The 23,986-nt window shown below is 43.2% G+C and overlaps 1 protein-coding gene across 1 annotated transcript in view; it reads right to left on the minus strand.

Moving 5' to 3' along the window:
* Stk32b (serine/threonine kinase 32B) overlaps positions 1 to 8,476 on the minus strand; it is a 251,523-nt gene extending 243,047 nt beyond the window's left edge. The window contains exon 1 of the mRNA XM_005408828.2: positions 8,429 to 8,476. The gene's annotated coding sequence lies outside the window, so the exon portion shown is untranslated. The remainder of the gene's footprint in view (positions 1 to 8,428) is intronic.
* Between the last annotated feature and the right edge of the window lie 15,510 nt (positions 8,477 to 23,986).

The following is a 23,986-nucleotide window of genomic DNA, read 5'->3' on the forward strand; positions in this document are numbered from 1 at the left end:
CACATGGCTCCATCTCCCCACCCACCTCTGACACTTGTCCCCAGGTCATTGCCTTAAAATGCTTTTCCTTCTATAGATATATCTTCAGCTTCTCCAATTATGAGAAAAATGACCACTAACCAGTGCAGAGCTCTTCTCTTACCGCACATGATACACAAGGGAATAGAAGAAGTCTTTCCTTTCTGACTGCATGAAAGGGCTCTGAATGGTAGAGCTAGGATCACACAGGCACCTGAAGGACCAAGCACTGTAGCCACTCCTATCACATGCCCAATGCAGTGCGTGAGTGACACCCTGGGCCCACGGGGAGCAGGAGAGATACTCTCCAGGGACGGGACGCTACCCAGATAAGAAAGGGCATGCGGGGCAGGGAGACAGGAGCACCCACTCCTCTGGGCCTCCATCCCCTTCCAATGCTACAGATGGGGAAACAGAGGGGTTGGTTTACTTTCCCAAGTGTCCACAGCTAACTCTCAGACTAGCATCAGCCAGACCCTAAAATCTGAAGTGTTCTCATACAGGAATTAATCTCTTATGCCTACACTGCCCCAGAATTCAGTCAAGAAAGGGTTATAAAAGCCATCAGCAACTTCTTGCTAAACTCAGTGCATCACACAGTGCTGTCTACTCAGGTGCCACGCAGGGAGACACGACCTCTCCCAGCATGAAAGTAAAATGAGCTTCTCTGAGCTCACATGTGCTCGGCCTGATAACCATAGCTATTGTCATCGTCTACAATGAGACACCTTTCTCGAAACTCTTAAATACTAGACAGCAAGCCTGCCAAAGACAGAAAGCAAAACCAAAGCATGTGTTCATTATTAGGAAAATGGTTTTCTTCATCTTGCGCCAGCCCACCTCAGCTTGAGTTAGTAATAGCTATGTAGACTTCACCTGCATTTTACCATAAAAAGGAATAATTATTTGGTACTTTGACCTGAACAAAGTCATGTCCTATTCCTTAAAGTAAGCTAACTCCATCACAAATACTAGATGTTTGTGTGAATTCTATGTGAATTTGTGTATGATCAGGATATTGCGACCACCTAAGAGCGACTTAAAAATAGACCCTATGGTAGAAAGTTCACACTTTTTAAAAGATCAGTTATAACCACAGTACTGAGAGAACTATGCTCCAGACTACAGGTTCTGAGAGCCGACAGCCAAACGGCACCACAGTGTAAGCAGAAAACTGGATCGAATGTTCAAGGGATGGTAACAGGCTGTAACCCATTTAAGAACCATAGAGCCACAAGCTAACAGATTTGAATGAATGTCACAAAAGGCACGAAGGGCTCCGGACCAAGCCCATTGAGACATGAAGATTAAGGTACTATGCTTCTGTGGGTGGCAACTGTGTTACAGATTTAAAGAGATGTCTTGATCGTTAATTGTGAAGTGTCAACTTGAGTAAGAACCACCTAGTAGTTTAAAAAAGCTCTGGATGTGTCTGCGGATGATTGACAGGTAGGCCAGCATGTAGGAGGGATGACCCACCCTGGATGTGCATGGGACCAACCAATAGGTTTTATGGCCCAGAAAGAATAAAAAAGAAAAGGAGAAGGAGGTCTTTCCCTTTTCTTTGGAGGAGCTCTGGTCTTCGCTATTTCCTTCGGGTGTGGGTCTGTAGTTCCTTCCTGGTTCCAGTGCAGACTCTTCAGCTTTCCAGCACACCAGACTCTGCAGTGAGCTCCAGGCTCCAAACTTTGATCTTCCAGCTCTCCCGTACACAGCCATTTTGCACTGTTCTATCTCTGATTCAGCTGATGGCCACCGGGACTCCTCCTACCGTGATCCTGTAAGCCTACCTAATAAACCCCTTGTGTAATTACACATAAATGTTATATTGATTCTGTTCTTTAGTGAACCCTAACTAATACAAGGCCTCAGGTCTCCTCAAACCAGGAAATCTCAGCATGAAGATGAAAAACAACAGAAAGTAAAGGTTCGATGGGATTTTAAAATGTTTTACTGTTGTTGTTGTTGAAGTTCAGCCACTCTCCATGAGGTTAGTGTCAAACCTGAGTTCACAGGGACACAACTCTGCTGAGAAATCGGGAGAAGAGGAACCTCAAACGCGGCCCATACATTCTGCCCATTGCTTGTAGGGCCCCAAAGATCACACGTAGGGTGTAGTGTGGAAGAAGCCCAGCTGAGAAAAGATAGTGGACTGCGATTAGTGGGCCTGCAGAAGGGCCAGAATATGCTGTGTCACTCCTACCAAGTTAGTGGTTTGTTAAAAATTTTAACAAACATTTTAAAAGAGATCCGATATAATCCTAAGTTTCTACAAGGTAACAGTTTTGAATGGATAGTTCACACACACACACACACACACACACACACACACACACACACACACAAAGATATGTGACTGGTTCATAAGCACATGGAAAAAGTTCATCATCGTTAGTACCAGGGCAAATGGTACTACATTGAGCTACTACAAATGGTACTACATCTTGAGCTACTACAACATACTTATCAGAACAGTTTACACTGAAAATATTGATGACCACATAGGTTGGTAAAAGATGAAACAAATGAGATTTTTTTTCTTGTGGTATTGAAGATTGAACCCAGGACTTTTACACTGAGCTACATCCTGAGATTTATTTTTTACTTCGAGACAGTCTTCCTAAATTGCTCAGGCTGGGTTTGAACTTGCACCCTCCTGCCTAGAAGAATGAAATGGTTCAACAACATTGTAAACTCAACAGGGTTGTGTAAAGCATATGCATACCTACTCTATGATCCAGAAATTCCAATCCTATTTGCCTAAGACAATAAAATTGTATGTGCAAAAAAGACTTCTACAAAGTCTAAAGTTTCATAGTAACTTTTAGGCAAAATATTAAAGCTGCAACAGTCTTGGAGTTTATTATGAGAAAGGATTAATAAGCTGTTAACTATTAATAAAATGGAATCCTCTTCACTGATAGGAGGAGGAAAGTATTGATACTTAGCAATGTGGATGAACCTCAGAAGCATTATATTGCAAAGCGTTTTACTGCAAAGAATATGATTGTGGCTTACTTCATAGCAACATTTAGAACTGGCAAATCCAACCTATAGTGGATGTAGTGGTCAAGCTGGGGATAGGGTTGGACTGTAAAGAGTCAGAAAAGGACTTCTGATATTCTATATTCCAGCAGGGATTCAAGATACCTAGGCACATGCATTTCTCAACACTCAAAATTTATGCATTTTATTATATGTGCATTTTGCATCAAAAGAAAAACTATATGCAAATCTTTACATTGAAATATTTACAGGGAAGTATACAGCTACTTGCAATTCAGGGCCGGGGATTTAGCTCAGTGGCACAGCGCCTGCCTGGCAAGCGCAAGGTCATGAGTTTGATTCCTGGTACCGGAAAAAAAACCCAGATACTTGCAGTTCACTATGGGACATAACAAAATGGATTGATAGATGGGTAGAGGACAGGTACATTATAGGTTTGGTAAAATACTAATTGTAGATTACACAGAGTGGATATGGGTGTTTACTATAAAATATTTTCAACTTCACTGTATGCTTGCAAATTTTCATACTGAACTGATACAATGCAGGCAACACCTGGTTCAATTTTGTAACCTCAGAACTTATAATAGGAGCAGGAGCAAATGTGCCCTACGTTGGAATGATGAATGGGTGGATGGGTGGATGGATGGATGGATGGATGGATGGATGGATGGATGGGACAGGTGGGATGGATAAATGAATGGGTGGATGGAAGGGATGAATAAATATAAGAATGAATGAACATGTTTTAGCTAATTTTTAATCAAATCCGCAAACTCCCAATAACCAGATCAGACAGATTCAGAGACAGAATGATGACAAGACGACTGCGATGCCAAGAAGGATCATGTTTCCAAGAAGAGTGAGTGTCATGTGAGGCCATGAACCTTGCAAGACCTTATTCCAAACCGTCGTTTATCAACAGTGACAGGTGTCAAGATGGCAAGACGTCCTGGGAATTTTAATGTGCACCACAGCCCTTCCTGACCCAGTGCCACATTACTGTAAAAACACATGCCTCTCTGAGCAGGAATTCCCACACCACACACTGCAAAGCAGCACATCCAGTAAAAGGCTGCCCTTCCTCCCACGCCACTGTCCAGGGGCAAAAGTACTCCAGGCAATGCGAGGTCACGTGTGCTGGATCTCCGCTTGGCATCTGTGTCAGGAGCTCTCCTCTCACGTCTCACTTACTTCTCATGACAGCCCTGTGCAGAAGACAGGGAGCGCCCACTTCACCGGTGACACACGAAGTGGGGCCCACCACACATGGGTCAGCCTCTGTGCCCCTCCCTGTCTGCCTGGCTGGTAAAATGCTGCGTCCACGCTCTCCCAGGCCACCCACAAATACTCCAAGAGGAGCCCTTGCTGCTCAAAGACACCGTGTGAGGATGAGTCACTGCTGATGAGCGCCGACTCATCAGGCAGCCCTTACAGTCCTTGCAAGCCCATGGAAGTCCCTCTGCAGCAGAGCCCGACCTGCAGGTGGGTGGAGTGAGTGGGGCTCAGACAGAGACCTGGCTTCTAGCGGGAGGGAAACCTCAGCTACCCCTCACCCTGCACGGACTTGCAGTGAGTGTCCAGAGGCCAACTATCCACCGGAGATATGTTTTTGGAAGAGCCCCGGTGGGGGTCGAGGCCATCATGCACTATGGAGGGTCGGGACAGAAGTAAGGTCCAGTCAGTAGCTGTGGGCACATCTGAGCCCCCATGGGAAGATGGCAGGGGGCACTGGGCAGAGCTGAGGCCCCTGCAAATCTGAGGATTCTGGTCCTGGCCTAAACTGCCGTCTTTGGACCTCGGAACAGGAGACAGGAATGGAAGTGAAGCCACACTCAGGTGCTCATTCTGGTCAGGGTGGAGGCAGTGACTGCTGAGGCTGGTGCGAGCGGCACACAGAGAGGACGTCAGGCACGACGGGTGCCTGGTAGGCTGGCTGAGAAGGGCCAAGGGGTACATCTGGGAATGGCCTGCACTCGGCCTGTCAATCTGCAGGGACCAGGTGCCCCCACAGTGGGGCATTAGTAACTCTCTCAGCAAACAGTCCAGGCCTGGAGAACTGATCACACCCCTCCCTGGACCCATCAAGAGTGTAAGCGAGAGGAAGTTGGGGACTGGGGTGTTGAGTGTGTGCACAGCAAAAGCAGGCTCCTGGGTTCACAGGGCTGCCAAAGGGGCACCTGTCATATCCTTAACATCATTTCCGAATGACCATTTGCCAAGACTCAGCAGGGTTCCAAGCACTCTAAGCAGACAGGACTAAGCACTTCTGAAACAGCACCCTCTGCAGGCAGTCCTTTCCTCTTCGGCTCCTTCTAGTAACCGCCTGCAGACCTTCCTGCATCTGCAGCTTGCATACGCGCTGTTCTCTTGAAATCACACCACCTACTAGTTAAGGATCTCCAATAATAAGGCACATCTGTATGCAAAAACCAGTGATGGCAAGCCTTTTATTTATTTTTTATTTTTCTGGTACCGGGAATCGAACTCAGGACCTTGTGGTTGCCAGGCAGGCGCTTGTGCCGCTGAGATATATCCCTGGCCCACGGCAAGCCTTTTAGAGGTTTCAGTGATACAAACAACCCAAGACTTACGCTCTCAAGATACCCTCAGTTTTATTGGTGTAGCATGGCCCTGTGCAGTGGCCCAGTGATGGCTTGTTCCATTTACAAGCAGCTCAATTCTCTTGATGACATAAGTGGCCGGTCCGTCAGCGTGGGCACAGAGGACCTCGTGAACGATACTCCATAAAGGCGGGAGCTCTGGTCGCTGCCATGCCACAGTAAGTCTAGATGGTGTGGAGGAGAATGGTATGTGGAACACACAACACTCATCATCAGCTCAGGGCCACTCTGTGACGTAAATTCACCCCAAACATACCAGTTTTAGAAAGGCTTCTGTGAGAAGACCCGTCACAAAACCACATAAACAGAAAAGCAGCAGCAATCACCAGAGAATGCTCCCCAGAAAGAGGAGATCTGTCCTAGGAACAGAGTTGACCACTGAACACGCTGGTCCACACTTCTGTACACCCCACAGCTCAATAGCTTCCTGGCCACTCACTCAGCTTGGCTTCCCAAGCAGCAGGCACAGGGATCTCAGCATACTGCACATCCCAGGGTACCAGTGGCCCCAGCTCTTCTTGCACCCTTCTCTGCTAGGAGAGCTTGCCTGCTGCCAGCTGCCTGAGCAAAGAGGCTTCCTTTCCCAGCATTCTCAGCAGCTAGGTGTAGTCATGTGACCAGTTACAGCCAATGAGAGAGGTGAATTCTGCTGGGGAATTCTGGGAGGACTATTCACTGTAAAGTCATAAAGTGAGTTCTAGTTAGGTGATGAGGTGACACACAGAATCTGCGAAACCTGTTGAAATCATCAGAAACCTTGCATCTGTGGACTGTGGGACGTGGCGATACCTTCAAAATACATCCATACACCAACCCTTGCACTCTAACTCTAGCCCAACACACTGATCCAAGCCACCAGCCTCCCTGGGTACTGCAGGGGCCTTCTTGCTCTTCCCTGCTTTTGCCTTGGCCCCTTCTAGCCTCTGTACAACACTTGCCAAGATGGTCCTCCACAAACAGCTACACACAGATCGTGCCACTCCTACATCTGAACCCCCAGGGCCTACCCTTGTCCACCTGAGAAATGACCACCATGTGCACCACCTCCCACGAGGTCCTCACCACCCAGTCCTGGTGTCTCCCCTCACCCCACCTCCCAGCACCCACTGCATGGAAGCCCTTCAGCACCATGAAGCACACCCTCTTGCCTGGTCTCTGCACTTGTGCCTTCTGCCGGAACCTGCATGTCCCCTCTGTCACTGTCTTCAGGCAGGGCTCTGCTCACAGGTCACCTTAGTTTTGGCAAAGGGTCTTCCATGGAACATCACAATAATGGGAACGCTTTCGAGCTGAGCTGCCCTTCACATCATCCAAGGGCCACACATGGCTGCTGAGTGCTTGATTGTGACCAGTGCTACTGAGGGATTGTTGAATCTTTGCCATTCTGTTTGATGTTAATTAATTAAATTTCAATATCCACATGTGGTTAGTAGTGACCCTATTGGTGGCTCTGCTCTACAAAACAGCAACTTCCTCCTGCCTCTCCCTACCCAGAACTCCATGTCACCCCTCCCTTACTGTATTATTAATATGCACTGATCACTGCCTAATGCACCATAAATGTCCCTATTCATCTTTTTGCTAGCGCTCTCCTTTCTAAATGTAAAATGATCAGTGAGAAAACACTCTGGGGTGTGTTTGGATTAGTACTGATCAACAGAGCGCCTGGTACAAAGTCTGCATTCAATCAATAGTCCTAGACTGGATTAAAAAAAGAAAAAGAGGAAAGAGGAGACAGAGGTCATTTGAGTCTGTTCAATTTCTTGGATCAAACGTCCCAGTGAAACCCTGTGAGCTTTCAATACTGAGATGAAGACATGGGCTTGCCGACGGTGCAGTCCTGAGCAGATCTCTAGTCAGTGAGCGGTCTTCGTTCAGACTCCAGCTTTGAAACCTCTTACCTGTGTGACCATGGACCACACTGTCCTGTTTTCTGCATTACTAAATTATTGCATGTAAGTTATTTTGCCTGTAAAGTGGAGACGATCATAATATTTATTTAAATGTCATAGAATACCTAGCATTCAAAAGGTTCTCAATGCAATCACTTTTTTGAGGGAAACTTTTACTTTCTGGAAGCCCTGCCTTCTCGTAATCTTTACAGACTTTCACCCAAAGTAGTCAAAGATCCCAAGCATGAACTCTCTAAACAATAAATGCTTATGTTGTTGGAAGAGCAGCTTGTGTGATCAGTTTGTGGGGCTCTTATTTCTACTTTCTTCATTTAGATTTCGAGGAAGACACCTCATTAGCAATTTTAAAATAATTATCACTATAATTCACCTAAACCAGGGCTGCTCTGGCAGTTTAATTTTCAGAATAAAATTACATCAGACCCCAAGAAACTGTTTAGACTTCCTTTCACATTTCAGGTTTGTCAAATTTAAATCTTTCTGTGGACAGGAAATTCACTGCGCCTAGAAACTGAGATCAAAACACACACATTTACACAGACTCTTAAGCCTGTGGTCTAGACTTTCATATACGGATGATCGAAAAATAAAGTTAATGCTTACATTTAAAAAATTACAGTAAAAGATATATTGCCAAGAATGATGGAATAAGTGCTTTAAAATGAGGGGAATTAATGGCAATGTGTCATTTTTTGGAATAATTTTTTTAGATTTGAAGTTCCCTGTATGTTTTGATTCCATCTCATATTTGGTTGATGAGTTTTTTTAATAAAATGCATCATTCTTACCTTTCCAAGTTCCCTGTATGTTTTGATTCCATCTCATATTTGGTTGATGAGTTTTTTTAATAAAATGCATCATTCTTACCTTTCCAAAACTCCCTTTACCAATGGCCCGCAGAATCTGAAAATGGTCGAAGTTGACTGCAAAGGAAAGAGAAGAAAGGAAACAACTCAGGTTTGCCAAACCTCGCGTGGCTTCTTAGGCCCCTTTACCCACGCGCCCACCCCCGACTCCCGTCGCCTCTGGTTTAACCTGCTTTGCATTTGCCGTAGCAGCCCCCCACCCCGAAGAGGTCTGCACGCCACTCAGCACCGTCCACTTCCTCCCCCAGGCATGTTCAACGGCACACAAGGCAAGAGACGTGTTTTGGGGCCGGGAGAGGGACCACTTGGGGGTATAGATTTTAAAATTCTTGTACATGCTGGTCTCTTTCCAGGAAGACTGCTCCATTGCGGGCTCCCTCCCACCCACCTGGTGCTGTCACACCCGGACTGAGGCCCTTGTGAGTCTGTGGCCACCTCTGCTCCCTTCCTGCCTGTCTGTCTCAGCCCTGCCTGGGCACTGGAGGACGAGCCACTGAGCCCACGCCTCCTGATGCCCCGCACTCCTGGAGGGCACGCTCCGCTCTCCTGCTTCCTCAGCCTCACCCTCACCTCCACCCCACTTTGGTCAATGGTGTGCAGTCCTGACACTGACCCTCACGGGCACCCGCCTGGCCTCCTTATCCTGGCCACTGCCTCCTGTGCCACTGCTCCCTTCATACCTCAGACACCCTTGCACACTCAGCCAGACCCTCCCGGCAAGAAGTGCCAGAATCTGCCTCCGCTCCACCTGCCATCTGCCAGCTCTCCAACCTGTGGTCTTTCTCTTCTCGAGGCTGCAGCTCTCTTCTCCAGTTCTCTCAATTTCTCCTCTCCAAAGGCTTCTATCGCATGCCACGACGCCCAAGGTGTTCCCTGCCTCTAGGCTGTGGCCACCCCAGCAATCTTCTTGGACCTATCAAACCCACCCTGAATTCACAGATCCAACGGAAACCAGGATGAGTGGTGGTAACATCCACGCAAATGCACAGGCGCGAATCCTCTAGCTCCACCTGGCCTCCTCCCTCGCCCAACCTGATTCTCAGTCCTTTAGCAGGCACCGCTATTTTGCCTCTTCCACATGTGTGTACCTGAGGCTACCCCGCTCTCACCCATCTTCTTCTGTCACCTGCACCACCACTGTGGTGGCTCACCTGCCTCTTCCAGACTGGGCTGTGTGTGTCAGCAGGACGGCTTTGCTTGTACTCACTCCCCCCCCCCCCCCGTATTCCCAGGTAAAGCAATTCCCCTGCCTCTCCTGCCCCAGTCCTGCACCCACGGCTCCAGCTAGGGTTCTTCCTTGCCTGGGACAGAGGCTCTGCTCCTTGTGCCACTAACGTGTTTCCCTGACCCCTGCACTCCCAGCTCTGCTCCTTTCTCTGTGTCCCCAGAGGCCACCCCTGCCTCCAGCCCCGACCCCAGCCCCCTACTGTACAGTCCCGTGGAACAGCCAGACTTGCTCCAGCTGCATCATTCAGAATAGTTTTACATGCATTTGTGTATTTGATTAGGTTCACTTTTCCCTACCAGACTCCAGGCTCCTGAGGTTAAAGGCTGTGTTTATTTTTTGCTGTTGTTCTCTTAGCACCTCTCAGAGTGCTTACTACACAGTATTCAATAAATACTCATTAACTGAAGGGATGATTGAATGAGCTCATCTCCATATTCATAGTGCCGCACACCACTCCTGCTACATAATAAGTGTTCAGTAAATATTTTTGAATTACATTGAATTAGAGCCAGTTTCCAATAACGAGGAAAGACATGTTATTTACAGAGATGGAGTGAATTGATTAGTTCACTCCATAACGGAGCGGTGATGTGGAGAAGTTGGGGAATACAATTAGCTCCTTGTGTATTAAACTTATGCAATGGAGGATAATTGTGTTGAATTGTATCTCAGTCAAGCCAAAGTCAAAACCCAGAGCTATTCAATGCCCAGCGTGCTCAGAATACAGAGATGGGGTTAATGGTTAACCTAGCAAAAGCCTGGTTCCTTGACCTAGATTGGTTTATTCCCAGAATCACTAGCCAGGAGACGAAATTCCTTACTTTGGCCTCTTATCACTCACCAAAGGTCAAGGAGAAGAAAAAACCAGTGCACTTAGACCAAAGCACTGTAACCACTGGACTGTGAGGAGATGGATGTGTCTCATCAATAAGCCCCAAGGTGCAGAAGACGGGGTCACCTGCCCTCCAGATAGCACAGTGCCTGTCTCCAAAGACCTTGTGCTGCTGCAAGCTTCCACACCTCCGTGCTGCTGTACCCCCTGCCTGGAAGGTGCTCCCCCACACCCCTTATCCTAAGGAAACTCCTCCCTAGCCTTGGACACATCATTGAGGTGCCTGCTGTCTTGTGAAGTTGCCCCCACCCCCAGCACAGCACCTTCTCCTTGGTAGAATAAGTAAGGGAGAACAGGCTAACTGCATGCCAACAGAACTGTGAAAACCCTTGTTCTTCCATGCATAAGAATGAAGAATTCCTTCATCAGGTAGTCAAGTCATTGTCTGTGATAAGAAGCCTGCAGTGGTCAAAGCAGACACAGCCCTTGCTGAGGTCTATATCCCTGGGGAACTAAGTCAGAGGCATTTCCACCAGGCAGTTGGGGCATGGAGGAGAGAACGTAGCCTTGGGCCTTCTGGTTAGCTACTTGGAAAAACTGAGATCAGATTTAAGGCATTCCTTTCACCAGACTCCAAAGTCAACTCCCGGAGCAGTGTGGAGATACTAACATGAAAACCACAAAGCTAACCATGTGATGTGGACATTATCTGATGACTATCAGTCTTTTCCTTCCCTGAGACTCAGAGAGATCATGTCCAGGCCTGGGACTTTGTCTTTCAGCAAGTAATCTAGAGTCTGACCTCGACTCGGCTTTGGCATCTAAGATCAAACCACAGATCAAATCCAAGAGTTTAAAACCTCCATTGAAAGTATATGCAACATATTGAACAAAGGAGAAGATAGGATTTCAGATCTTGAAGACAGAATTACACACAGTGACAAGGAAGAGAAAGATATCTTAAAATTAGCAAGACATCATGTAAAATCAATCCAACAGCTACAAGATAAAGCAAAGAAGAATAACATAAGATTGATTGGGGTCAATGAGAAAGCTGGAGACAGCAGAAATGACATAAAAAAAAAAAACTCTTTAGAGAAATGATGGCAGAAAACTTCCCAAGCATGGATAAAGAATTTGACATATAAATAAATGAAACATTTAGAACTCCTAACATTCCAGACCAAAATAAAACTACACCAAGACATATAATAATCAAGATTCCAGAAATTCAGCACAAGAAAAAAATATTAAAAGCTGTTAGAGAAAAAAAAAAAACAGCTCATCTATAAAGGAAAATCAATCAGAATCATGGTAGACTTCTCAACACAGTCAAGAAGAGCTTGGAGTGAAGTATTTCAAGTCCTGAAAGAAAACAACTTCCAATCCAGACTGATACACCCTGCAAAATTATCTTTCAAAATTAATAGAGAAATAAGATGATTATATGACAAAGAACAGCTGAAGAGATTTATGAACACCAAACCAATGACACAAAGAGCACCAAAAGATATGTTAGAAAGAGATAAAAATGACCACAATGCCAAGAACAACAAAAGAAAGAAACCACCAGGCGAGGCAAGCAATTAAACAGAGGGGAAAAGCAGGGAGTTAACAGCAGGAAAGTACCATGACTAAGATAAGCCAATAAATATCAGTTATAACCATTAATGTAAATGGCCTAACCTCATCAATCAAAAGAAACAGAGTGGATCAAGAAAAAAGATCCAACAATTTGCTGTATACAAGAAACACATTTAACACAAAAAGAAATTCATAGACTGAAAATCAAAGGATGGAAAACAATCTTCCATGCAACAGGAACCCAGAAAAAAGCAGAAGTAGCTATTCTTTTTGCAGACAATGTCAACTTCAAACCAAGGATGATTAAAAGGGATAAAGAAGGTCACTGCATACTTGTTAGTGGAAAACTTCAAGAGGAAGAGATAACAATCATAAATATATATGCACCAAATACTGCAGCACCAAACTATATAAGACAATTATCAACAGACATGAAAAGTCAAATAAGCAAGAGCACAATTTTAATGGGAGATTTCAATACCTCATTGTCACAAAGAAATAGATCAACTAGACAAAAAAATTAGCAAAGAAATAACAGAACTGGACCAAATCTGTGAACAAATGGACTTGGTAGACATTTACAGAGTGTTTCATCCCACAATATCAGAATACACATTCTTCTTAGCTGCCCACGGGACGTTCCCTAAAATAGACCACATACTAGCTCATAGAACCTACTTAACTAAATGCAAAGGAATTGAAATTATCCCATGCATATTATCTGACCCTAGTGCAATGAAATTGAAAATTAATGACAAAGGAACCACAAAAATCCCCAAAATACATGGAAATTAAATAACAACCTACTGAATAACCAATGGGTCACAGATAAAATTAAAAAAGAAATTTAAAAGTATCGACAAACAAATGAAAATGTAAATACAACTTACCAGAATCTGTGAGATGCCCTGAAAGAAGTCCTCAGAGCGAAGTTTATAACAGTGAACTCATACATCAGGAAAACAGAATAAGAACAAATCAATAGCCTAATGTTGCACCTCAAACTTTTAGAAAAAGAAGAACAAGTCAAGCCCAAAGCCCAAAGAAAGGAGGAAATTATAAAGCTCAGGGCAGAAATTAATGCAATTAAGACTAAGAAAACACTACAAAGAATCAATAAATGAAAGAGTTGGTTCTTGGAAAGAATAAATAAGATTGATAAACCCCTAGCCAATCTTATCAAAAAAGGAAAGAAAAAACTGTAATTCATGCAATAAGGAATGAAAAGGGTGAAATCATTACAGATCTTATAGAAATTCAGAAGATCATCAATACCTACTTTGAAAATCTTTACTCCCATAGGATAGAAAACACAGAAAAAATGAACAGATTCCTAGATACTTGTGAATTACCAAAGTTGAATCAAGAAGATATAAAAATTCTGAATAACCCATTACCAATTAATGAAATTGAAAATGTGATTAAAAACCTACTAACAAAGAAAAGCTCAGGTCCTGATTGATTCACAACTGAATTCTACAAGAAATTCAGAGACGATTTAATGACAACACTCCTTAAACTCTTCAATGAAATTGAAAAGGAAGCAATTCTCTCTAACTCATTTCTGGAGGCAAGAATTATACAGATACCAAAACCTGAGAAAGACCCAACCAAGAAAGAGAACTACAGACCAATCTCCCTAATGAACATAGATGTAAAGATACTCAATAAAATACTAGCAAACAGCATGCAGCAAATCAAGAAGATAATACAACATGACCAAGTAGGAGTCATCCCAGGGATGCAGGGACGGTTCAATATATGCAAATCAATAAATGTAATACACCATATCAACAGAGCCAAAGGCAAAAACTACATGATCATCTCAACAGATGCAGAAAAAGCTGTCAAAAAAGTCCAACACTCATTCATGATAAAAAAAAAACCCTATAGAAAGTAGGAATAGATGGTCTTTACCTCAATCTGATCATAGCCATCTATGACAAGCCAACAGCCAACATCATACTAAATGGACAAAAACTGAAAAGTTTCACATTAAAGTCAAGGATGAGTCATGGACAAAACAAGGATGTCCACTGTCACCACTCCTCTTCAATACAGGGCTGGACACATTAGCCAGAGCAATTACACAAGAGAGAGAAATAAAAGGAATAAGGAAAGGAAAGAAAAGAAAGAAGAGAAATTATCATTATTCATAGATGACATGACACTCTACATAGAAGACCCCAAAAATACCACCAACAGACTCCTACAATTAATAAACAAAGTCAGTAGCATAGCTGGATACAGAGTCAACACTCAAATAACATTCCTACACACAAACAACAAACACACTGAGAGAGAAATTAAGGAAACCATACCTTTCACAATAGCATCCAAAAAACAAATACTTAGGAATCAATCTAACAAAAGAAGTAAAAGATCTATACAGGGAAAACTACAATACTGTGAAAAAAGAAGATTTCAGAAAATGAAGGGACATTCCTTGCTCATGGAAAGGAAGAACCAATATTGTTAAAATGGCCATACTCCCAAAATTATTATACAGATTCAAAGCAATCCCAATCAAAATATGATTAATATACCTCACAGATCTAGAGAAAACATTCCTCAAATTCATCTGGAACCAGAAGAGACCCAGAATAGCAAAAGCAATCCTGGGCAACAAAGGCAAGGCAGAAGGCATCACAATCCCTGACATGAAATTATACCACAAAGCTACTGTGATAAAATCAGCATGGTATTGGAAAAAAAAACAGATCTGAGGATCAAAGGAACACACAGGAAGATGCTGCCACAACCATAAATACACTCAGCCACCTTATCTTTGACAAAGGGTCCAAACATATTCACTGGAAGAAAGATAGCCTCTTTAATAAATGGTGCTAGAAAAACTGACTTGCCATATGCCAAAGACTGAAACTAGATCCATGTCTAACACCATGCACCAAACTCAAGTCAAAACAGATCAAAGATCTAAATATTAAAACAGAAACACTAAATCTACTGGAGGAGAAAGTAGGTAAAAATCTTGAAGACATAGGGGTAGGCAGAAAGTTCATGAACAAAAACCAAGCAGCATGGGAAATATTTCAAAGGATCTACAACTGGGATCTCATCTTACTGAAAAGTTATTGCACATCTAAAGAAATCACCAACAGATTAAAAAGAAAACCGACAAAGTGGGAAAAAATTTTAGCCAACTCTCCCTTGGACAAAAGACTTCTATTTAGAACATGTAAAGAATATTAAAAATCAGGCCCCCAAATTCAAAGACCCAATCCAAAAATGGGCATCTGAGATAAATACACACTTCTCAGACAAAGAAATACAAATGACAAATAAATACATGAGAAAATGCTCAACATCATCACTCATTCAAGAAATGCAAATTAAAACAACACTGAGATTCCATCTCACTCCTAGAAGAATGGCTATCATCAAGAAATCAAACAATAACAAACGCTGGAGGGGCTGTAGGGAGAAGGGAACCTTTCTTCACTATTAGTGGGAGTGTAGACTGGTGCAACCACTGTGAAAATCAGTCTGGAGATTCCTCAGTAAACTAGGATTAGAGGTTCCATTCAACCCAGCTACTTCCCTTTTGGGTATTTTTCTAGAAGAACTAAAAATGTCATACATCAGAGATATATGTGCACCCATGTTTATAGTAGCACAATTGGTAACAGCTAAATTGTGAAAACAATCCAAATACCCATCAACTGTTGAATAGATAAAAAAAACTGTGGTATTTTTATGTAATGAAATATTACTCAGGTATAAAGAAAGGTAAATTCAAGGCTTTTATAGGTAAATGGATTCATCTAGAGACCATACTCATAAGTGAAATAAATCAGACTCACATGTGTAAACATCGTATTGTCTCCCTGAAAGAGTAAATAAAATCTAAAAGGTACAATGGATAATGTGAAAGGGAAAGAAATTGCTCAAAAGGAAGGAATGACTGGGATGAGGGAAAAGAGGAAAGAAAAGAAGGGAAAATATGAATATATGTACACAAGATAGCTAAGATAATCGTACTACTAATTTCTATTGTGTTATTGAAAGGAACAGTTAATGTTTAATTGTTTGATCAATGTTACAGGCCTGTATTTGTTTATCTGAGTAACCAATTTGAAGATACCAATATGTTACACAACAATCATTGTTAATTTCCCATCACCTTGTCTGAACTTCTGTATTGCTTTTGTTGTTTTTATATTGTTTTATTTATGTCTGTGTGTCTGTTAATATGTTTTGGTTCTTTTATCTTTAAAATAAAAAAAAAACAAATTGCAGATCAAAAATAGAAAGAAACTGTGCCTGCACTGAACATGCATGGGCTAATCTTCTTGTGGTCATTGCCTAATCAATGTGCTATAACAACCATTTACACAGCATTTACGTGGTGTTAGGTGTTGTAAGTCATCCAGTGATGCTACAGAGCATGGGCAGGGGGCGGGTTCCAGGCCAAGTCTACACATTTTGTGTAAAGGGCTTGAACGTCTTTGAATTTGGGTATCTGAGAGGGTGCTGGAAAGACACCCCAAGAGTCACTATGCCTTGCTCCAAATGACAGTGATTATTAGTTTCACCCTGGAGTCCCAAAGGTGCCCCATTCATAGGTCCAAACTCGCACTCTGGCTCCAAGTGGACCCATCTATGCACACAACCTTGTTCTTCAGCTTTGGCTCCCCTGGGATAAGACAGCTCCCTTTCATGTTCACATCCAGACTGAGGGAGGGACAGCGACACAGCTCCTGCCAGGGTCCATTGTGGCCAGCAGGGCAGTGCTGGGCCGGGGTGCAGGGCAGATTGCTCACGCTCTTCCTGCTACGCGTGGTGCCCACACCCTGCCCCGAGCAGAGTGAACAGTGGTGCGTGCTGCACTGAGCTGCGAGGGTTCCTCTCAGCCTTATTAAAAATGGTGTTGTTTTCCAGTTGATAAATGTGTTTAATAAAGCCCTCCAGCCTTTTCCCTCTCACTCTGCGCTCTTATCAGCAGAAACACGGAACTATCAGCAGTCAGGGATCACACGCCTAATCATAGAGGAAAGTCTCAGACAGCAATAACTGGAGCACAGAAGCTGATCTGGGTGCTGGTGGAAATGCAGAGTCTGTATAAAGAAAGCATCAAGCACACGTTTCAGAGGGAAAATAAAAATGAAGCTGTCAATTCCCAGAAAGCAAAAATTCACAGATACACCTTCTTGCGTGCCCCGCTCAATCCTAAGGAATCACCACCAATACTGAGGGGCGAAACACACAGAGGAGCCCTTAGCAAACTGCAAATGGGAGGAGTGATCCAACTCATGGGAGCCTTTGGGCAGGGAGCTGGGCCAGGTCTCTGAGTGACTCTCCTAGACAGCGGGAGACTGCCCTACATGAGGGTCAAGGAAAGAGGCAGGCAGGAGGCAGAGTCACAGGCATGGTGACGTGGGCGACTCGGGGTGGGAGTGGAGGAGCAGCCATTTTCATGGAAGGGGATGCAGATTCCCAAGGGAGGCAGGTGGGGAGTGAGAGACGGAGGTGTAGCGGGACACCAGGAGAGAGCCAAGCCAGGCAGAGGCACCCTGGAGACAGCCAGAGCCCAGCCACACGCATGTGGCCCAGCGACTCAAGAAAGGTCTTGCACAGTTAGCGTGCCTGCCGTCCTCCCTGAAGCCCTGGCCTGGTCCCGCAAAGGCTGGCCTGCGCCCCGGACTCCCTGTGGCTCTCTTGCAGCCCCGTCCCTCCACCTGAACCTCGGCATTCTTGCATCCGACCCTGAGCACAGGTGAACAGGCCTGTAAATCCCCACACCCGTTTGGAGCCACACATAGGGAAGCCTCTGATTAATTTTCTTTGCCACCCAAGAAATCACAAATATAGCACCTTCAAACATGCATTCTCTAGTCAGCTCACTGTCCTGTAGGCCAGAAACCTGAGGAAGATTGTGGGTTCCCCTCCTAGGGCAGTGATGGCAAACCTATTACAGTTCTCAATGATACAAATAGTCCGCTGTGGCACATACGCCACAGGTTTACCACCACCGGCCTAGTGTATCCCAGCTCAGGACCACAGGGTCCACTAGGCCGCTCATGTTGGGCAGAATGCAGCTCCTGATGGGCTCTTTGCTCCCTTGTGGGGAGTTTTCTCAGCTTCTGGAGGCTCCTGTAGAAATGGGGTGAGCAGATCTCCTACTGCTTCACCCCTCTGCTTTCAGAGGGCTCAGATGATCAGATTAGGTCCACCTGTGTGTCTCCTCTTTCTAGTAGAATGACAGAGCTGTGGTAGGGTCAAATTCCTGAATACATCTAGAGACACAGGAGGGATGTGGTGGTGCACACCTGTAATCCCAGCACTCTATGAAAGATTGCAAGTTCAAGCTCAGCCTGTGAATATAGCAATTTAGTGAGACTGTCTCAAAATTTAAAAAATGAGAAAGGTCAAGAGATGGAACTCCATGCATTGCATTTTCAATTCCCAGTTCAATACCCAGTACCAAAGAAAGAAAAGTACTTAGAACAGACTCTGGCATCTGGCAGGCTGTTAATCATTAACATCTGTCATTTTGTTGTTGTTTTATCACAGATGGGAAATCACAAAAATTTTCATAACTTCACACATTGTCTCTAAACATTACATTTGTTCATTCAACAAGTGCTTATATGCAACTGAGTCCTGGATGTTTATGTGTAAGGCTATACAATGATTGGATATTGAAATAAATGCATACTGTAGAAAGAAAATTATTAAAACTCTAAGGAAATAATGGAATCAATGCAAAATGCAGCAACTTTTGGAGCTCCATCATATTATCTTCAGAATATAACAACATCATTTGCAACTTTGCTTGCTTACATATGATGTTCATTCCCCCTATTTCTAAGCTCAGTGTATCCTTTCAGAACTGAAAATGTTCTTATTTAACTTATTTTAATAGCAGAATCTTTTGCAACAGAATGTTTAGTCATAACACAGATTCCTGAGCATATGCTTGGGCTTCGTCAGATTCTTGGAGAGAAAAACCTTGAAAACAGAAGTCTCAGAAAAGGTGACAATATCAGAAAAAAGAAACGAAGGCTTCCTGGAATTCCCACACTTCCTGCTGTTGAGCAGCGCTCCAGAGCACTCATTTTCATGAAGTTGTTTTAAAAACCTATTTCTCTTTTTTTCCATGTGGAGATGGAAAATGGTTTGGCCTGGTACTGAAATGTTCCCAGTGCGCTGTCCTGGAGCACATAGGTCTGTGGAAATGATGCAGAGGCGCCAGCCTAGCTAAGCTTGGATCCTCCTACCATATAGCCCTACAGCCCCCTATCTCGTGCTGGGAAATCATCTCACTTGCTTATGGGATAAACAGACATACAAAAGGCAGCGTGATCAAAAATAACATGTTAGTTTCAATTTATTACAGTAAAAGCTGCATTGCCATTAATCTCACTCAAAATACTATGCTTTGCTCAGGACATGATCATCCCATCATACTTATCACTTTCTGAAGCAGTTTTGGCAGTCCTCTTCCCTGAGGGTCTTTGGTTGTACTGTTATGCCTGAATAGATTCAAAATGTTTACCTTTCATGGTCATTTTGACTCTGGGAAACAGCCAGAAGTGACATGGTGCCAGATTCAGTGAATAAAGGGGAGGCAGCTCATAAACAGTGTCATTTTTTAATGAGCTGCCTTTCCATTGGATGGCACTTTGCAGTACTATTCACTGTGTGGGTTTTTTTTAATCACATTTTTATCCTACTGTAAACACATTCATAAAAGAGGACTCCAGAACTGCTTCAGAAAGTGGCAAGAGTGATAGGCAAAGTGTGTGTTGAAGTTAGGGGGAGTATTTTGAGGGAGGATAAACAGTGATGTGTCTCTTGCTGTATATATGTTTTAATTTAAACATTTACCATACATTTTGGTCACATTTCCTATATGGTCCCCGGCTGCTTTCCCTGGGTGCTGTTCCCCTGTGCTCTGCCTCCCAGCTGCTATGAACTCAGCAGCTTTGCTCTATCCCATTCTCTCTTGTGATGTTCCTTCCTTGGAGCCACAAATCATGCGGTGAATCCCTGACACTGTGAGCCAAAGTAAACCTCTCCTTCTTTTTAAGTAGTAGGTATCAGGCATTTTGTCCCAGCAATGAGAAGGCTGATTGATACAACAGCACATAAGAAGATTCAATCAGTAATCAAATACCTCCAACAGGACAAGATGGCCTAACTGGTGAATTCTACCAACTATTAGAGAGCAAATACCTATCTTTCTCAAACTCCTCCCAAAAAAATCAAAGAGAGAATACTTTCAAATTTGTTTTAAGAGACTCACATTATCCTAACACTAAATACAGATAAGGACACTACAAGGAAAGAAAAATATAGCCCAATATCCTTCAGGAATATAGACATAAAAATCCTCAACAAGATTGCAGCAAGCCAAACTCAGTAGTACATTAAAAGTATCATGCACCCCAACTGAGTGGAATTTATCCCTGGGATGTGAGGATGTTCAACATATGCAAATCAGTACATGTCATATACTACACAATTAGATGAAAGATAAAAATCATATGATCATCTCAATAGACACTCATTGTATCCGGTTTCTGGTTGCTCATGGGCTTTTGAGAAGTAAATGTTATCTTGGCTGCTTTAACTTCATCAATGGATTAATCTATTGATGAAATCAAAATTTGATGCCATTGTTGGGAAGTAAGAGGATACACAGGAGGTGGGGCCTCGCTGAAGGGAGTGCATTATGAAGGTGTAAACTTGGGGACAGTGTCTCATAGCTGATCCCTTCCTCCCTGGCTCTTCCCCTTTCTGCTTCCTGGCTGCCACGAGGTGAGCAGATTTCTCTCCCCTCACCCTTCTATCATGATGCTTCCGCTTACCACAGGCCTAAAAGCAATGGAACTGCAAACTACAGACTGAATCCTCTAAAACTGTGAGTCCAAGTAATTTCTTCCTTTAAAAGTTATTTTTCCCAGGTTTTTGGTCACAGCAATGAAACTTCATTATAAAAGCTCTCAGAAAAACAGACCTCAATATAATATACAAGGAGACCAGGGCAAATATCACACTCAGTAGTGAAAGGCTAACAGTTTTTCCTGTGAGAGGAAGAATAAGACATTCTAATTCAGTACAGTACTGGAGGTTCCAGCTACAGTAATTAGCCAAGAAAAACATAAAAGGCATGAAAATTTAAAAAGAAGTTATATTGTCTCTGTCTGCAGATATCCTTATATATAGATCCTTAAATCCCAAAGACACTACCAAAGAAGGTTGAAAATAATAAATTCATAAAATGAAATCAACACACAAAATTGGTGGATTTCTGTACACTAAAACTGAACTATCTGAAATTAGGAAATTAAGAAACTAATGAAATTAATAAACTAAAGAAATTAAGAAAACAATCCTACTTACAACAGCATTGAAAAGAATAAATTTAACTGAGGATCTGAGAGATCTGTGCATTGGAAATTCTACAACATTTGTGAAGAAAACTGAAGACACAAATAGATGGAAGCAAGTTTTTATGGATCAAATGAATAAATATTGTTAAAAATCTACAGAATCAATGCAATCTCTGTCAAAATTGCGATGACATTTTTCATAGAAATACATCAATCTTAAAATCCACACAGAATGTGACAAAATACTTTGATGAGTCCTAGCAATCTGTAGTAAAATGAACAAAACTGGAGATATTGCACCACCTTATTTGAAATTCCACTGCAGAGCTATAGTCATCAAAACAGCATGACAGAGGCATAAAAGCAAAGCAATGGAACAGAATATAGAGTCCAGAATTCAATCTACACAGTTAAGAGTCCATTAACTTTTGGCAAAGGTGGAAAGATTATGCAAAGAAAAAGATAGTCAAGTGTTGAAAAAACTGCACGTCCACATTAAAAAAAAATTAAATCAGAACCTTGTCTTACATTGTGATAGCTAACTGATTGTGTAAGCTTGAGTAAGAAATGCTCAGTTAAATTGGACCAGTATAGTTCTGGGTGTAGCTGAAGAGATCTACTGAAGACAGAAGACCCACCCTGGGTGTAAGTGGCACAAAGCAATAGGCTTCTAGTTTGAATGGAATATAAGGGAAACAAAGAAGGAAGACTTCTGTTTCCTCAGAGGAGCTCCAGTCTTTTTTCTTCTGTCTTTTTGAGACAGAGTCTTGCTATGCAGTTCAGGCTGGCCTTAAGCTCACTTTGTAGCCCAGGCTGGCCTCAAACTTGTAACGATCCTCCTGCCTCAGCCTCTTGAGTGCTGGGATTACAGGTGTGTGTCACCATGGCTGGCCTTAGGAGCTCCAGTCTTTATCTTTAACTTGGACATTGTCTCCTAGTTTCCAGCCCAGTCCCTTCAGCCTCCTGATACAGAATCTCACAGGACACTACAGTGAGCTCCAGGCCTTCAATCCTTGACTGCATCCTTTGGATCCCCAGCTCATAGACAGGATTGTTGAATTCCCATACCTGACTCTGTGGGTGGTAATTATAAACCTATCTTTGCAAATCCTTATATATTTATATATGTTGCATTAAATCTGTTTCTCTAGTGAACGCTGACTGATATACCACCATATAAAAAATTAACTTGAAATGGATTAAAAACTTAAGCATAAGTTGTGAAGCTGTTAAACTTCTAGGAGAAACAAACAGGGAAAAATATCCTTAGCGTTGATCTTGACAATTGGTACAGCTTGTGTCTAGATGTCCCCCAAAGCCTCATGTAGTCATAGGTGGGGCTTTTCAGAGGTGGCTGGATCAAGAGTGTGTGAATCTGGGAATAAGTGTGTGATGTTAGTATCGAGTGTGCAATTACTGAATTAGTCTGCTGATTGGTTTGGCATAATTCTAGGTGTGGCTAAATGGGAAGGCCCCTGAGTGTAAGTGCTACTTGCCCTTCGTGTAGGTAACCTGGACAGAATATAAAGGGCAGAGACAGGGTTGCCGTAGTTGCTTGTTGCTTGCTGCTTTCTGCTTCTGCTGCTTCCTACCTTCCACACCATGAACTGTTTTTTTTTTTTCCTCTGATACCCCTCTGCCACGCCACTTTGCCTTAGAGCCAGCCAATTATGGACCTAAACCTTTACAAGCAGTGAGCCAAATAAAGTGTTTCTCCTCTAACTCTGGGTATTGGATATTTTGTCTTAGCAATGAAAAAAGCAAGACAGAATTTGGTATAGAGAGTGGGGTCATTGCTGTGATTGTACTTGACAATGTGGCTCAGAACTCTTTGGAACTGGCTTGTTGGAAGAGTTTGGAAGTTTGGAGATGCCAGCTGAAGAAGCAGCCCTGGAATGCCTTAAAATGTACTTGGTGGGAGATTCTCCTCAAAGCTCAGAAGAGCAGAATGCTGTAAGAATTGCTGGAGGTAAAGACTAGACTCAGGAAGCTTCTGCTGGGAAGAAGGACTACATTGACTGTTGAACTTTAGACAATGTGTGCTATGCCTTGGCAGGAAGTTTGTCTGCATTTTGCTAGTGTCTACAGACTTTGCCTGAGACTAAGATTAAGGGCAGAAGATTAATCTTGCTGAAGAAATTTCAGGACAGTCTAGTGTTGGGATGGTGGCATGGCTACTGTTGGGGGCTTTTGGTCAGATCTATGTTGAAAACTAAGAGTGAAGAACCCAGCAGAATGATTTAAAACATTTTAACTTTGGCCAGAAAGGAAGCTCCACTAAAGCTGTAGGCTGCAAAGATAGAGCTGAGGAGAACTTGGTTGGTGAGAGAGAACAGGACAATGGAAAAGATTGCCTGAGGACATCATAAAAAAACAGCAGGAATCCAGCCTTTGCAGCTTCAAGGTTACAAAAGTGAGATAATTTGCTTTGAGAAGAAATCCCCAGAGCACCTGGTCCCAGAATAGCAGCAGCCTAGAGAATGTGGTTCATAGGCACTTGTCCCCTACAGCCCAGAAAGAAAAGCACCTGGCTATTGCTCCAGCTGGTGGCAGATG

Source organism: Chinchilla lanigera, unplaced genomic scaffold, assembly GCF_000276665.1.
Source record: "Chinchilla lanigera isolate Chin_1 unplaced genomic scaffold, ChiLan1.0 scaffold00113, whole genome shotgun sequence".
Lineage (NCBI taxonomy): Eukaryota > Metazoa > Chordata > Mammalia > Rodentia > Chinchillidae > Chinchilla > Chinchilla lanigera.